Genomic DNA, 18333 nt, shown 5'->3' with positions numbered 1-18333 from the left:
CATCTCACCCTAGGGGAAATGGAAAGTGTTGGTGGTGTCCTAGAAGAACTCCACCAAAGCGCGCACTACATGATCACCCCCGCCGGAGGCAACCATAGCCTCGGAGGTCTCGAACAAAGTAGACAGTCCACAAGACTCCCATAGGAGTCTCGTCTCAAGATCCCCGACGATGTACATCTTGTACAAATCGCCCAAACCATCACAGCCGAAACCGTGATAGCGCGTCCTCCCGACCGTGATGCCTCGTCTCACCCTCTCAGAAATGTGGTGGACGGGGGCGAAGAACAGGGTCCGCTCATCTCACTCCGGAAGTCGACTAAGCGAAGTGGAAGGTGTGACGTCATCCTCTACGGGCTCATGCTCCCGTCGGGTGTATCGAGACCGTGAACCCGAGCCTCGCTGTCTAGCCATGCTACGTTGTGCAAAATCATCATAAATTAAGGTTCTATAATATCTAAGGTTCGCCTAGCCGCATGATACTATGTTCGCAAAAACAGAGTATGTAGTACTAAAATAGAGCACAAATTCAAATTGAGTATAACGGCATTTTTCAAGCAATCAAACAATTTCTTGCAATACTATAGTAATTATTGTGACAAATTGGACAAGAATTGCTAGCAAAAACATCAAGAACAAGTCACATTATTCTTCACGACCTTAGGAGGTCCAACAATGGCAAATTGCTCATTTCTTCACCAAATTGAGTCAAACAAGTCTCAAATTACTCCCAAGGCAATATATAAACATAATCAAGCAATTTCATGGCATAAAACTTGACAAACAAAGCAAATTGAGCATTTTTAATTTCGAATTTACATGAAATTCGTGAATAAACATGCCAAAAATTCATAAAAACCAATGTTAGTTTGAAGAAAACTTACATAGATCGGGAAAATAGATGAAAAAAGATTTAATTTGCAACGAATTTGAGTGAATTCGGTTGAGGAACGAGCAAGAACCGAGCAATTGAAGTTTCTGGTTTTTCTCGAGCAGTTTCGCGACGAGCAGGCAGCGAAATGAAGAAGAAAGGGGTATTTAAGGAAATCCCCGTGCTAGTGCCAAGCCCTAGGCATTGGCGTCAAAAATTAGGCTTGGCGCCTGGCGCCAATCTCAGCGCCTGGCACTAAGGCTAATTGTGTGGCGCTGATAGCTTTTCAGTGGCGCCAGAACACCCAGCCACTTGGTGAGGTTGTTCTACCTTTTTGCAACATATCTTGGGTTCCTTGGTACGCCAGTTAGCCCCTCTAAGCAATTTGACATGATTTTAGTAATCAGCTTGATTACGTAAAGTGGTTGACCTGATGAAAGATCGTCTCACTTAGCTTAAAGCGCCTAAGCATTGGCTCATTAACAAAAAGCACCGACATATAGGTTCAAAAGCAAGGCACCGACATAAGGGTTCATTCGCAAAAGGCACCGACATACAGGTTCAAAGCAGCAAAAAAGCACCGACGTACAGGCATAGCGGAAGCAAAGTTCAGGCGAACTTTTAAAGATCGACAGGCGTGGGTCTTCAGTAATTTCCTCTGGAAAATTATCGCATCAAATGAGGATGACTTCTAGTGAGGATATCTTCGACGGCATTCCCTAGCTTGCGGAGAGTTGTCACAAAAAACTGGATGTAATTTCAGGCGAAGTTGTCCTCGATCGTGTTCCCTTAGGCATGGAAGACGGTCATAATGCGGATGGAGATTGTTTCGAGAGAAATAATCTTCGATAGTATTCCCTTGGACGTGGAATATTATCAATGCGGATGAGGATTGTTTCGAGAGAAATAATCTTCGATGGTATTCCCTTGGACGTGGAATATTATCATAGCGGAGAAGGATCGTTTCAGGCGAAGCAATCTTCCAAATTTGGAAGCAGTTACAGGCGCAGTAGTTTTCAAGCGGGATGACATTCTCTAGCTTGCAGGAGGTCATCAAAACAATTGGTTACTTCCAGAGACGTGTGCTCGACGGTGCAAGATACGCGTTTCTTAACTCTTTTATCTGTTTAACTAACGCTAGTTTTGCAGGTATCGGCGTTACAAGAGTGATTTAGGATCGCAGAACGTTCTGAATCATTCTCCGTCCCTATCGCTACTTTGACTTTTGTTTTTCGAAACTTGCGTTTCTCCAAACTCAGTCAAAGTGGAGGCTTCTGTAGACACCCATTTGTGTCTCCCCAAAACCAAACCTAGTGATGAGTACCTTTCACGTCGAATCATAATCGAATGAAGTGAAAGTGTGGAAAGTCTAGTGTTGCGGATAGTTTTAATTTCTTTTCTCTTCTCTCTGTTTTTGAAAACTTATTTTAAGAAAACAGCCAATCCAGTTTGGTTGGTCCATGATATGGGTCCAATAGTAGTGTAGTTGGATGGGGCTTGACAAGAGCTTTCCAACGATATATTATAAGCCCAATTCCGATGAATATTGAGGAAGTTATGGCCAATTTACCAAACTGGGCCCGGTTTGAGCCTTATATGCGGCCCAATGATCTAGGGGAGGGCCTAATATGATTTATCATTCCTAATGCAATTAGGAATGGTTTTAGTTTTTTAGATTCTTTTAGAAGGTTCTTTTCATTCCTAATTCAATTAGCATTGATAAATTGACTTTTGTTGACTTTTAAGAGTTTTAATCAAAATCAAATAGCATTTTTGAGGAAATTATATGATTATATCTTCCAGTACGGCAAACTTATCTGATTTTCGAAAACGTGTTAAAATCAGGCTTGGCGCCTGACCCCAGGCTTTGGCTCCTGGAACCAGGCTTGGCGCCTGGCGCTAGCCATTGGCGCCTGGCGCTGGTGTTGGTGCCTGGCGCCAGTTAGCCAGGGTTTGCGCCAACTCTGTTTTTTATGTGTCAGACTCTGTTTTGTTTATTTTATCTTTTTTGCTGATTTTCTCTATAAATAACGTATTGAAAACTCCGTTTTCATTCATCAATTCTCACGATTATTCACCGACAATCAGTTTTCTAATTCTCTCATCTCTCTCTCTCTTTCTCTTAATTCTTACTTCGCTTTTTCATACAAAATTCCACATTCACAAGATCTATAAACACCTAGCCATATTCGAAGTTGCCTTCGCCCTAGACGTGAAAGGTTTTAATTTCTGAGGGTTTGGTCTCAAATCTCTATTTCAATTATTTAATTGTTTGTTTATTATTTTCCTTGAAGTTACTAACGTGTGTATTTTGTTATTAGAAAGAGGTAAGAGGCATCAAAGTAAGTACTTTAATGGTTTTTATTGATATTATGATGTAGAAATCATGGTTAAATTTTTATTATGATATTCCTAGTATCATGTTTAGGGAAAAGGTTATAATATCAAATATATTAAATATGATTGTTGTGATGCTTCCTACGTTCTTCCTAATACTTATGATTGTTAGTATCATGTTAGGGTTAAAGATTTGATTTTTATTACTTAGTGACATGCTAGGGTTTGTTATTAATCTTGTTAGTATCATGCCTAGGATCTTGCTATTATTATTATGCTTTAATATTAACATGAACATGATTATGATTATAATTGTTATAATTTATGATGATTATGAATATTATTATTATTATTATTATTATTTTGATGATGATTATTTTATTTATGATTATTATTGTTATGATTATAATTTTATTAATCATGATATTGTTTATTATTGTTGCTTGATGATATTTATTGTTATTGCTTGATCACACCTTTTATGCATGTTTAAAGGGAATTTGTACTTGTAATCACGCTTAATAAGATAATTAATAATCTTGTTAGGGTTAATTTGATTATAGTTTCAAGTGATCGCCAATAATAGATTTATTTGTGCATTAAATTCAACCAACATAGATTAAACAGGTTTAGGGTTAAACCTATTGATTGCATGTTAATTAGAAAGCGCACATGAATACGATCAGAATAAAGTAGAGGCCTATTATTAGGGCAGGTTCAATATCTTTTAGGTTGGATTTGTACCTTCATCCCCGAACCCTTATTTGGTTCTAGACCTTATGGAGTTGACGATCTCTTGGGTCATTAAGGGGTGTAACCTTCACCTCGTGAACGGTTTACAAGTTCCTTAAAAAACTTGTTGGCGACTCTTTTCTCTATATTCTTCCCTTTTGGACGCCACCGTACTTTAGTGTATGATCACAGTGGGGTTCAAGCTAGTGGGGTTAACGCTTGAAATATTCCCTACAGGTACCCCGTTATCGGGTACCCGTTTTTCTCGGGTCGGGTCTTAAGGTACTCGAATTTAAAACCTGAAAAAAAATAAATCAATAAACTTCACTGAGTTATTTTTTTTATATTAACCTATTTCCCAAACATCAATTGAAGCTATACCAAGTCCAAATACATAGAGTAATTTTCCACAACATAAACAATTTAAATACAGAAGCAATTATAATTTTCATTGGTATAAAATACTTGAGCAATAGAAGTTTAGAACAAAAGATGCTTGAAAGTATTTGACAAGTATAATATAAATGGTATACAAAGGAAAGATGATGACTTTGAGTTTGCAAATCAGCTTAGCAGCAACCTTGGGAGCTCCGTCTACGAGTAATAATGATTGTAAATCGATAGATATGGCCTACTTGGATGAGTCTTTTTGCTTATCAAGAAGGTTACTCCATTTATTTTGTTTCAAAATTTGTCTCATAGTCATAGAATAAGCATGAGACAAGGAGGAAAGAGAAAATTATGAGGATGAAGATGGATTTAAGATATCTCAAAACAAGAAAACAGAAAATAAAAAGTGTTTGAAGGGAGAGTGGTTGCGGCAAGCATGAAGGAGTATTTAAATGAAGAGCTAAAATTGAAACCCTAACATTTAGGGCCTAAAATATGGAATAGTTGTACAGAAGCCCATAATATTTCAGAATTTTTTTAAAAGTTTCATGTACTAGCGGGTTGTCGGGTACCCGTTTGAGTTAATAAGCGGCCCATGTCCCGACCCGTGACCCGAGAATTTTAGCGGGTCGGGTACCTGGCCCAGAAAATTGGATAAAAAAACTCTAATTACCCTTCGGGTATTTTGCGGGTCGTCGGGTCATCGGGACGGGATAAGCGGGTCGGGTTTTTTTTAACACCCCTAATCTTTATACTATCAAAATATAAATTTTCATACTAATTTAATCAATTTCAAACAATTAAAACCAAAACCCAAAACAATTAGATTAAATATTAAGCAAAATAAAAGAAAACAAAGGAGAGGAAGAAGAGGGGACAGCCACGGTGGCCACGGCTGGGCCTGGTGGGCCGGCGGTCTGGAGGCGGCGGCGGCAGGTGGTGCGCTGGAGGTGGCTGGGCGGCAGTGAGCTTTGCTCACGTAGGAAAGAAGAAAAAGGAAAGAAAGAAAAAGAAGGGAAAAAAAGAGAAAAAGAAAAGGAAAAGAAAGAAAATAAAATAAATAAAATAAAAGAAATAAAATAAAGGAGAAAGAAAATAATACTAACCTTTTGTGTGGGGAAAATTTTGGGGATTAATGGGGTATATATAGGAGAGAATGTTGTAGGGTAAGTGTAGACACCCATTTGTGTCTCCCCAAAACCAAACCCGGTGATGAATACCTTTCCCATCGAACCATAATCGAATGAGGTGAAAGTGTTAAAAGTCTAGTGTTGCGGTTAGTTTTTGTTAAAATTCTTTCTTTCTGTTTTCGAAAACCCACTCTATTTTATGAAAACGTCCATTATAGTTTAGTTTGGTCCATGATAAGGGTCCAATAATAGTGTAGTTGGATGGGGCTTGAAAAGACCTTTCCAACGATATATTATAAGCCCAATTCCGATGGATGATGAGGAAGTTATGGCCAAAATACTAAACAAGGCCCAAACCGGATTTTACCTACGACCCAATGATCATGAGGAGGGTCCAAAGGTTTAATCCTATTCCTAAACTAATTAGGATTGATTAGAATCTTCTATAAGTTTCTAAAATATCTTAATTATCCTTTTTTGAAAAGATAAGATTAAGGAATTTGATTTAAATATAAACTTTCCTTTTTTTATAAAACTTTCCTTTTTTAAAGTCCTAATTCTATTCGGATTTAAACATGTTCAAAGACAGTCAGATATTATTTTCGTGCCTCATATTTTTTATCCAAATTTTATATGTTTGGATAGATCTTGAAATTATCTTTCCAATGATATATTTTAATAATAATTCCGAGCTATAACGGAAAAGATATGAATAAGATATCAAACTCTATCCAAAACTGACACCGTCTCACTATTTCGTTCATATCTTTTATTCTACAACATATTTGAATCTGATTCAAATTGGGTTAGAAAGTAGACTTCAAGATCTTTCCAACGACATCTTATTCATCTTATTCCGATTCCTGGATCAAAAGATATGATAAAAACAAAATCCGCAAAAACTGCTGTCTACGAGTTTTATTTCGATTCGAATTTGGATTCTTTTCTTAATTCTTTGACCCTCTTTTTTCCTATAAATAGAGGTCATATCTCCCCTTTTTCAATCACGAACTCTCATCAAGATTTTCTTGATTATTCTCTCTCTTTTCTAAACTTTTTTTTCACATACAAAATTCCGCATTCGCAAGATCTAGAAACACCTAGCCATATTCGAAGTTGCCTTCGCCCTAGACGTGAAAGGTTTTAATTTCTGAGGGTTTGGTCCCAAATCTCTATTTCAATTATTTAATTTAATTTTTTTTATTATTATTTTCCTTGAAGTTACTAACGTGTGTATTTTGTTATTAGAAAGAGGTACGAGGCATCCAAGTAAGTACTTTAATGGTTTAATTGATATTATGATGTAGATATCATGTTTATATTGTTATTTTGATTCCTAGTATCATGTCTAGGTTAATTTCAATATTAAATATGATTGTTATGATGCTTCCTATGTTCTTTCTAATATTAATTCATGTTAGTATCATGTTAGGGCTAAAGATTTGATTTTTATTGTTTAGTGACATGCTAGGGTTTGTTATTAATCTTGTTAGTATCATGCCTAGGATCTTGCTATGCTTTAACATGATTATAATTATAATTTATGATTATCATTATTTTTATGTTGATTATGATTGATATTATTATTATTAATGATGTTGATTATTTATTATGTTGCTTGATACATTATTTATTTTTTATTGCTTGATCACACCTTTTTATGCATGCTTAAAGGGAATTTGTACTTGTAACCGCGCTTAATAAGATAATTAATAATCTTGTTAGGTTAATTGTGATTATAATTCAAGTGATCGCCAATAATAGTTTATTTGTGCATTAATATTCAACCATTATAGATAAACAGGTTTAGGGTTAACCTATTGATTGTATGTTAATCAGAAAACGCACATGAATACGAGCAGAATAAAGTGGAGGCCTATTATTAGGGCAGATTCAATCTCTTTTAGGTTGGATTTGTACCTTCATCCCGAACCCTTATTTGGTTCATGACCTTATGGAGTTGACAATCTCTTGGATCGTTAAGGGGTGTAACCTTCATCCTCGTGAACGGTTTACAAGTTCCTTAAAAACTTGTTGGCGACTCTTTTGCTCTATCTTCTTCCCTTTTGGACGCCACCGTACTTTAGTGTATGATCACAGTGGGGTTCAAGCTAGTGGGATTTTAAAGGCTTGAAACTATTCCCTATAGTTTTTGGCGACTCCAGTGGGGAGATTTCTATTTCAATTCCTGAATTTGTTTCGGCAATGATTTAGAATGAGTGGATGAGACTCGAAAAGTTCTAAGTATTTCATGTGCGTAATTTTGATTAACATTATTGTCATATGCATAAAAAGGTTCTCATTGGAAAGACCATCCGTAATGAGTCAAAAACATAGGATTTTACACGTAGGGAATTTGAGAAATGTCTTTCACAACTAGGACTGAAATAACACCGCGCGAAACTGGATGATTTTATTGAGCACAGAAAGCTGCTGAGGCATGTGGGAAGTAGCGTCAGGGGCCAGAGCTTGGCGCCAAACTTTTAGCCGTAGCGCCAGACGCCAGTATTGGCGCCAGGCGCTACAGTTAAAAGTTGGCGCCTGTCTCTGTTTGCTGGCGCCAATTTCCCCCAATACCGAGCCAGAAATATGCGTTCTAATTTCGACCGATTTTTCGTATTGTTTGCTCGATCCTACTTCCTGATTGAATTTTTTCTCACTTTTCTGAAACCCATATGTGTTCTACATATGGACATAACCTTCTGGGAATTCATGCTCTATCTACCCGATTGAACGCTCCTGGCAACAAAGGGTACATCTGAGATGTTGAATTAACCAAGCCATGGAAGTGAGTTTTTTCTAAAAACTCGCGGTGTCCCATCCACACGCGCTAACCCTTCACGGTTAGGCTTCTGCGCGGTGCATCCGGACAATTAACCATGGACCCTATTTGACTAAAACATATCCCGAACTTTAGAGAACTAGAGCCATGGTTAGGTTGCAAACTCATTGCATCATATTGTGCCTACTTGACTAATTGTGCATTATTTGTTGTGCATACTCTATGTGGTTTTTTCTTAACCGTTTGTTTGACTTGTGTTAAGACTAAATAAACTGATTAATGACTAAAGAACTTTGTTTAATTACTTAATTAATTAATTTGAGCTAATAAATAAACATAAAATCGAGTCATAGTTCCTTTAAGTCAACCCGGATTTTTATTCCCGTATACTGCACAAACGTCAACTTGTTTTGGTAATATCTGGAGTTCTAGAAAGAAATACGAGTCGTAAAACCTATGGATTTGTAGCCCCAAGTTTTATCTTTAATTTGGCGTTGGTTTCATCCCAATCAGAGTCGCAGATAAAAAGTTATGACTAAAATACCACAGCCTGTCCAGTTTAATGCATATACGTGAAGTCTTAACTTAGTCTTTGCTTGAGTCTAGTCACATAGTCTAGCCACATGGTCATGACACGAGTCTTAACATGCCACCTACACTCACTAGTATTAGCACACACTTTGAGTGCACATCACCATGACCATGTCTTAGGTTAATGCACGAGCCGGTCTTTTCCGTCATTTGAGTTGAGGGGTATATTCTATTCCTAATTCTTCATATTTCTCCATCTAAATCTTCTTTCACATCCTATTCCAATCTTTCTTCACTTCTTCCATCCATGTGTGTTGAATCGAGTTTGAGTCATATGATTGACAAACAAAAAATAAGGGTGATGATGAAACAACACAAGACAAGAGGCGAGCTTCAACGACAAGATTTCATGACCTCTTTTTCTATTTCTTTTTCATTTTTTCCTTTCCTCAATAAGTCTAGCATAGGCACCTTTTCTTTTCCTTTAGATTAATTTTGTAGATTATTTTCTTTCTTTTCCTTTAATAAAATGAGCACTTATTTCCTTGCATATGATCATTTCATTACATTGCATTAAAAAAAAAAAAAAAAAAAAAAAAAAAAAAAAAAAAAAAAACCATGTCGAATTAAACATAAGGTATACCAATGATTTAAGGCAACCCTTGTAGCCACATCATATCTCATTTCACCCTTCAATTATACATCCTTTCTTCATAAACCACTTTGAGTCTCGTCTAACGATAGACCCTTCTTTTTTCAACCTACATCTACCTAACTTTGGGATGGGATGGTGTACAACTTATGCAATTTTCAAAGAACAAAGCTTGAGTGATTTCAAAAGATCAAAATACAAAAAAGTATATAAAAGTGTACAAAAGGGCAAGTGTTCCAATGTCTTTGATATGAAAGTATCTTCGATAAGAACACGTCTCAGATTGCGTCTCTTATCGAGTGCTCGGTACCGTGCCTGAGAAACATGAATTCCAAGTGAGTGATAGACTGCATGATCGAGATTGCCCACGCTTATAAAAATAAAATAAATGCTAAAGCAAAAGATAAAAGAGAGCTAAAAAAAAGAGTAGAAACTCAAGTATAAAAATACAAAGATTCAAAATCAAGGTTGCACACCTTGGGGGCTTATCTAGGGTCTTGAGCCTTTATCCCTTTTTTCTATAACCTTTAGCCTAACCACGTTACAACCCTTAAAAGACCTTTTTGAGGTATATACACACTTGTGCGAGGTTCGGCTAGAGCTACGTTCGGCCTGATTCCTAACGGATACGTAGGCAACCTCACATCGAGGTGCGGCCGTAATAAACATGCATTCATATTCACATTCACACACTTGCACCATGATCATATCAAGGGATCTCCAATGCTCATCCCTATTCACTTAGAGCTAGACTTGGGGGCTTGATCCCTACATCATTAGCTTACCTAGCCTAAGAGTCACCACCATTTGACTCTTTTCAATAATATATTTTTCCACACACTTAGCTCTTGCGGCCTAAATTTAGTATCACTTTCACACACTGCACAGATACATGACCAAATATACTTCCCTTAGGAACCCTTTGTCATGAAATCTTAACACAACGCTGAAGCATGCCTTGTCATATCAACATCACTCATCAACCATAATGGTCATTGCATCACGAAGTATGAAGTGCTTAGCCTCCGTGCCTAAGTTACCCAAATACTTTCATCATGGAGTCAACCATTGAGATAGCCTAGGATAGATTAATCCTTGCACCTTGAGAGATAGTATCAAACAACATTTGACTAAGCTCATTTAACATGCATTCGAAAACTTCGATTCTTTTTCGCGTCTTTCTTTTTCGGGAGAAATTCGGTACCCTCCACAAAAATGACGGAAATTTTTTGCTTTTTTGCATTTTTGAGTCACATTGAGTCAACACTATGCACACACGGGTCACGAGTCACATGTGTCATTACACTTTGAGTCGAGTCAACCTCGAGTCAGTCAATCACATCGAGTCAAGTTTATACCTTGAGTCGTGTCAAGTTGATGAGTCAAGCAACATTAAGCCTTAGATCAGCCCTAAGATAATTAAAGAAATTGGCAAAGTTCTATAGTCAAAAAATAAATATAGGTGCAGCAGAATAGGGAAGACCCTACTTCAATTCTTGGCGCCAGAGATATCTCAGCAACGACAGAGCTCGAAGCCTCTCAGAAAGGTGATTTCGACCTCATGCAGCAATTTCGGGTTCCTTGGTACGCCAGTTAGCCCCTATAAGCAATTTGACATGATTAAGTAGTCAGTTTGATTACAATTGCAATAAGTGATCGACCTGATGAAAGATCGTCTCACTTAGCTTAAGCGCCTAAAACACTGGCTCATTACAATCGGTTCAAAAGCAAGCACTTAAACGACAATATTTCCAAATATGGATTGTCGCGCATTCTTATTAAACGACAAGGTTTTCCAAAAATTGGATTGTCATCCCTAACTGACAATATTTCCAAAAATGGATTGTCGTGCATCTTCTTCAAACGACAATTTTTCCAAGATTGGATTGTCATCTCTGGCAAGTTTCCAAGCGTGGATTGTCGTGCTCCTTCTTTTATTGGCAAGTTTTTCCAAGTTCGGATTGTCATACATTCATCGGCTCGTTGGCAAGTTTTCCGAGATTGGATTGTCATACACCCAGTTCCCTATGGCAAAATTTCCCAAAGGATTGTCGTAGGTCTCTACTCATCATAAATTTTGGCAAAGGTTCCTCAACGTGGATTGTCATTCATTTCAATAAGTGGCAAATTTCCCGAAGTGGATTGTCGATCGACTCTTTTTTGCAAATGTTCCAAGACGCGGATTGTCAATCGTGGCAATATTTTCCCAAAAGGATTGTCGCACAGCGTTGGCAAATTTCCAAGGTGGATTGCTTTCAAGAGTTATATTCCAAGATGTGGATTGTCGATCGTAGCAAAGTTCTTATGAAATATTGTTACGAAGCATTGGCAACTTTTTTAAAGATTGGATTTTGGCAAATTTTCCGAGGTACGGATTGTCGCTTCATCGTGGCAACATTTCCAAGGATGGATTGTTACGAAGCATTGACAACTTTCCCTAAATCGGATTGTCATACATCATACAAGAGTTGTGTTGGAAACTATTCCCAAAGAAAAGAGGATTGTCATCACAGCAAAAGCACCGACATACTGGTTCACAAGCAGCAAAGCACCGACGTACTGGCATAGCAAATATTAAAAAGCAGTGATCTTTTCGAAGACTATCACAGCGGGAAAAGGAAGCTCTTTGTTCAGAGACGAGTGAACATCGAAACAGCAAGGTGGCGTTCCCTGGATTATGGAGAGTTGTCACAAACAACTGAGGATTGTTTCAAGAGAAGCAATCTTCGATAGTATTCCCTTGGACGTGGAATATTATCAATGCGAATGAGGATTGTTTCAAGAGAAATAATCTTCGATGATGTTCCCTAGGATGTGGAATATTGTCATTACGGAGAGGATAGTTTCAGGCGAAGCAATCTTCTAATTTGGAAGCAGTTACAGGCGTAGCGGTTTTCAAGCGGGATGACATTCTTTAGCTTGCAGGAGGTCATCAAATCAAATCGGTTACTTTCAGAGACGTGTGCTCGACGGTGCAAGATACGCGTTTCTTAACTCTTTTATCTATTTGACTAATGCTAGTTTTGCAGGTATCGGCGTTACAAGAGTGATTTAGGATCGCAGAACGTTCTGAATCATTCTCCGTCCCTATCGATACTTTGACTTTTGTTTTCGAAACATGCGTTTCTCCAAACTCAGTCAAAGTGGAGGCTTCTGTAGACACCCATTTGTGTCTCCCCAAAACCAAACCCGGTGATGAATACCTTTCACGTCGAACCATAATCGAATGAGGTGAAAGTGTGAAAAGTCTAGTGTTGCGGTTAGTTTTTGTTAAAATTCTTTCTTTCTATTTTCGAAAACCCACTCTATTTTATGAAAACGTCCATTATAGTTTAGTTTGGTCCATGATAAGGGTCCAATAATGGTTTAGTTGGATGGGGCTTGAAAAGACCTTTCCAACGATATATTATAAGCCCAATTCCGATGGATGATGAGGAAGTTATGGCCAAAATACTAAACAGGGCCCAAACCGGATTTTACCTACGACCCAATGATCATGAGGAGGGTCCAAAGGTTTAATCCTATTCCTAAACTAATTAGGATTGATTAGAATCTTCTATAAGTTTCTAAAATATCTTAATTATCCTTTTTTGAAAAGATAAGATTAAGGAATTTGATTTAAATATAAACTTTCCTTTTTTATAAAACTTTCCTTTTTTAAAGTCCTAATTCTATTCGGATTTAAACATGTTCAAAGACAGTCAGATATTATTTTCGTGCCTCATATTTTTTATCCAAATTTTATATGTTTGGATAGATCTTGAAATTATCTTTCCAATGATATATTATAATAATAATTCCGAGCTATAACGGAAAAGATATGAATAAGATATCAAACTCTATCCAAAACTGACACCGTCTCACTATTTCGTTCATATCTTTTATTCTACAATATATTTGAATCTGATTCAAATTGTGTTAGAAAGTAGACTTCAATATCTTTCCAACGACATCTTATTCATCTTATTTTGATTCTTGTATCAAAAGATATGATAAAAACAAAATCCGCAAAAACTGCTGTCTACGAGTTTTATTTCGATTCGAATTTGGATTCTTTTCTTAATTCTTCGACCCTCTTTTTTCCTATAAATAGAGGTCATAACTCCCCTTTTTCAATCACGAACTCTCATCAAGATTTTCTTGATTATTCTCTCTCTTTTCTAAACTTTGTTTTCACATACAAAATTCCGCATTCGCAAGATCTAGAAACACCTAGCCATATTCGAAGTTGCCTTCGCCCTAGACGTGAAAGGTTTTAATTTCTGAGGGTTTGGTCCCAAATCTCTATTTCAATTATTTAATTTAATTTTTTTGATTATTATTTTCCTTGAAGTTACTAACGTGTGTATTTTGTTATTAGAAAGAGGTACGAGGCATCCAAGTAAGTACTTTAATGGTTTAATTGATATTATGATGTAGATATCATGTTTATATTGTTATTTTGATTCCTAGTATCATGTCTAGGTTAATTTCAATATTAAATATGATTGTTATGATGATTCCTATGTTCTTTCTAATATTAATTCATGTTAGTATCATGTTAGGGCTAAAGATTTGATTTTTATTGTTTAGTGACATGCTAGGGTTTGTTATTAATCTTGTTAGTATCATGCCTAGGATCTTGCTATGCTTTAACATGATTATAATTATAATTTATGATTATCATTATTTTTATGTTGATTATGATTGATATTATTATTATTAATGATGTTGATTATTTATTATGTTGCTTGATACATTATTTATTTTTTATTGCTTGATCACACCTTTTTATGCATGCTTAAAGGGAATTTGTACTTGTAACCGCGCTTAATAAGATAATTAATAATCTTGTTAGGTTAATTGTGATTATAATTCAAGTGATCGCCAATAATAGTTTATTTGTGCATTAATATTCAACCAACATAGATAAACAGGTTTAGGGTTAACCTATTGATTGTATGTTAATCAGAAAGCGCACATGAATACGAGCAGAATAAAGTGGAGGCCTATTATTAGGGCAGATTCAATCTCTTTTAGGTTGGATTTGTACCTTCATCCCCGAACCCTTATTTGGTTCATGACCTTATGGAGTTGACGATCTCTTGGATCGTTAAGGGGTGTAACCTTCATCCTCGTGAACGGTTTACAAGTTCCTTAAAAACTTGTTGGCGACTCTTTTGCTCTATCTTCTTCCCTTTTGGACGCCACCGTACTTTAGTGTATGATCACAGTGGTGTTCAAGCTAGTGGGATTTTAAAGGCTTGAAACTATTCCCTATAGTAAGTAAGAAGATTGGACCTCATAAAATTTATGGGCCAATTAGGTAAATGAACTGGTAGGCTTTGTTTGTATGATCATGAATTGTAGAATATAGGTCCATAAAATAGTTTGTTCTAAAATAATTTTTGACCTATATTCATAATTTGAAAATTTTGAAATTAAATTTTGGAAAAGTACAATTAAATATTATAAATAAAATAAATTTTTATTGATAAAATATTTAAAAATACGGGGGATTACAAGCTCCCACCACGAATGACGAATGCTCATTAAGTTCGATTTCGGCGCAATTGAATCCACAAAATGCAACCTAAAGTCCGCGACAAGGACGATGAAGAACTGAAATCGCAGCAATGGCAGGCGGAAGAGGAAGAAAGAGAAAATGTATGAGGGAGAAAATTGAGGCTTTGGGGGTCTAGGTGGTTGATTTTGGGGGTCGAGAATGGATGCTAGAGGACGGTCGGCCATTTTCGGTAATTTAGGGGGTTGGTCGGCCGTTTTTTTGTGAGGTTAGAGGGTGGAATTAGGGTTCCAGCGAAGTTAGGGCAGGTGTGGTGGAGGAAGTGCAACGTGATGGGCTGCTTTTAGGATTTGGTGGGAGCAAGGGATGGTGATGTAGGTTATTTTGTGCGGTGTAGATTAAGAGTTGGAGTGGTGGAGGTTAATGGGACAACTATCTATTTTTTTTTCCTTTTTAATTTTTTTTATTAATTTTGGACCAATTACGTGTTGACACGTGTTATGGTAACATGTTATAACTGGTGGTTTACTTGGTGTTGACCGGTTGGGACTATTGGAGGCAAACACATATCATAGTTGGAATTATTATATAATAAACCTTAGTTGGGATTATTAAAAGTAAATCCCCGTATTTGAGATTATTAAAGTGTATTTTTCCTTAATAAAATTGTTTCCATGTTGTCAATAGAGTAAAACAAATTACTATCTACAAAGGGTTTGTATCCTAGTAGGTTTGCATAAATTGATCCAACGGTACAATATAATCTGCTGCTCGATTGCCTTATCTATAAATGTGATTGAACTTCACGTACAGGAATTGACGAAGAAGCTCGTTTACATACTCCATTAAAAGTTGAATCTTTTAGGGGCACCGAGCATTACCGTGCTAAATTAAAATATTAAACAAATTATCACCTTCATTTAAAACATTAGATAACTTATGGGCATGGGCCAGAAGGAGCTAATTCCAAAGATTCATAGCTTCGGCAATTAGGGGAGAAGGCGTTCTTAAACTAAACATGCGGCTACCAGATAGATATTGTTGTAGGGATCGGAAGGGGTCACTACGACACCCACAATGTCACACAACCAAGACAATCAACCCAAATTCAATCCAAAGACACCAAATTTTCACACGACCAATATGACACAATCAAGACAACAATAGGAAGTAGCAAATCAACAACAATACCAACAATAATTGGAAGAAAACAACAATAATCAACACACACGGATTATACGTGGAAAACCCCTTCGATGTGAAGGATAAAAACCACGGGACCGTTTAAGGAGTCCACCCTAACTTCTCTTATTGATAATTGAGGATAAAATAAACCCAAATCAGTCTACAAAGGCTTAACAACCCACCAACAACAACAAACAATAAGAGATCGAAATAAGAGAGCAAAAGAGTAGAATTCACCCAAAAACAACATTTCTGTATGAAGCATATTCTGACCAAACCAAACCTTAAAACAACGATCCAACCGTCCAAAATGAATCCCTAGATTTCAGGAACAAGTTGTCAAAATTCGAGCACGATCCAACGGTGGAAACTCCGACAACAGCCAATTTACCATAAGCTGTCCAGAAAACTCCGAAGTTTGATGTTATTGTTCAAACCCTCACTTTCTCTCTATTTTTGTGTGTTTTTTTCTTCTGCTGCTCTTACTGCACTTGCTTCCCACTCTTAGCAAGAATTACCCCTCACAAGCTTGCGAGTGCATCTAGGCGCATAGGACCTATGTATTTGGTATGCACATAGGAGGACAATCTGGGGTTCGGTGGTACATTTTCTCTCTTGTTTTGGTATAGTGGTACATTTTTGTATACTACTATACATGTATAACGTACCATTAAAGTATAAGTGTTTTGAATAGTACTTTTTATGTACTAAAATACATGTAGTGGTACTTTTGCCATCATATTTTCCACCATCATGTTCCTATTATTTACAAAAATGTATGTCATCCTATTTGCATCCTTAATACATAGGACCTATGCGCCAAGAGTTTTGCCAAGCTTGCTAAACAAGCCACCAAAAAATAAGCCCCGAGATGGACTCATAATAGTAAGTAAAATGTAATACAATTTGAGCCATTCATGAAGACCAAAATAATGAACATTTTACCACAACTTGGGCTGGACCCATAACAATCTCCCCCTCCATCCCAACACGGGGAAGATTAACATGCTTCAATAATCACTTGAAGCTCATTCCCACAAGCTTGCTACAAACATCAAGCTTGATCCCGGGAACTACTTTGGTTAACATATCTGCACCATTCTTGTCAGTGTGGACTTTCTTCAGTTTCAAATGCTTCTCTTCAATCACATCTCGTAACCAATGATATCTAACATCAATATGCTTGGTACGAGCATGGTACATTGCATTTTTACTCAAATCCATAGCACTTTGACTATCACAAAGCACTTCATAATCTCCTTGCTTCAAACCCAGCTCTCAAAGGAACCTTTTAAGCCATAGCATCTCTTTGCCCACTTCCTTAGTTGCAATGTACTCTGCCTCAGTTGTTGACAATGCTACACATTTCTGTAGCTTGGATTGCCATGAGATGGCTCCCCCTGAAAATGTAAACACATAACCTGAGGTAGATATTCTGTTATCAAGATCACCTGCCATGTCAGCATCTTTATAACCTTCAAAAATAGGTTTACCACCTCCATAACACAAGCAAATTTTGGAGGTACCACGCAAGTATCTAAAGATCCACTTCATTGCTTCCCAGTGAGCCTTACCCGGATTAGATAAGTATCTACTCACTAAACCAACAGAAATTACAATATCTGGCCTAGTACACACCATAGCATACATCAAAGAACCAACAACAGAATAGTAAGGAATGGATGACATACTTTCTTTCTCCTTCTCAGTTGTAGGGAAAGCTCTCTTACTAAGCTTGAAATGTGTTGCTAGTGGTGTATTAATTGGCTTAGCATGCTTCATATTGAACCTTTCAAGCACCCGTTCAATATACTTTTCTTGTGAAAGCCACAGCTTTCCAGCCTTCCTGTCACGAGCAATATCCATGCCTAAGATTTGCTTTGCAGGACCCAAGTCTTTCATGTCAAATGACTTGGACAAGTCTTTCTTCAAACTTTGAATCATTTCTGCATCTTGTCCAACTATCAGCATATCATCCACATATAAAAGAAGGATTATGAAGTTACCTCCAAGGAACTTTCTAATATACACACAAGGATATGCCAAAGTTCGTTTATAACCATTGCTTGTCATAAACAAATCAAATTTCTTGTACCACTGCCTTGGTGCCTGTTTAAGCCCATAAAGACTCTTCTTCAGTTTGCGAACAAACTTTTCTTTCCCTTTCTATTCAAATCCTTCAGTTTGCTCCATGTAGATTTCTTCATGCAAGTCACCATGTAA

The sequence above is a fragment of the Chenopodium album genome, chromosome 3, assembly GCF_948465745.1.
Source record: "Chenopodium album chromosome 3, dcCheAlbu1.1, whole genome shotgun sequence".
NCBI classification, from domain to species: Eukaryota; Viridiplantae; Streptophyta; class Magnoliopsida; order Caryophyllales; family Amaranthaceae; genus Chenopodium; species Chenopodium album.
Note: the sequence above shows the minus strand (reverse complement) of the source record.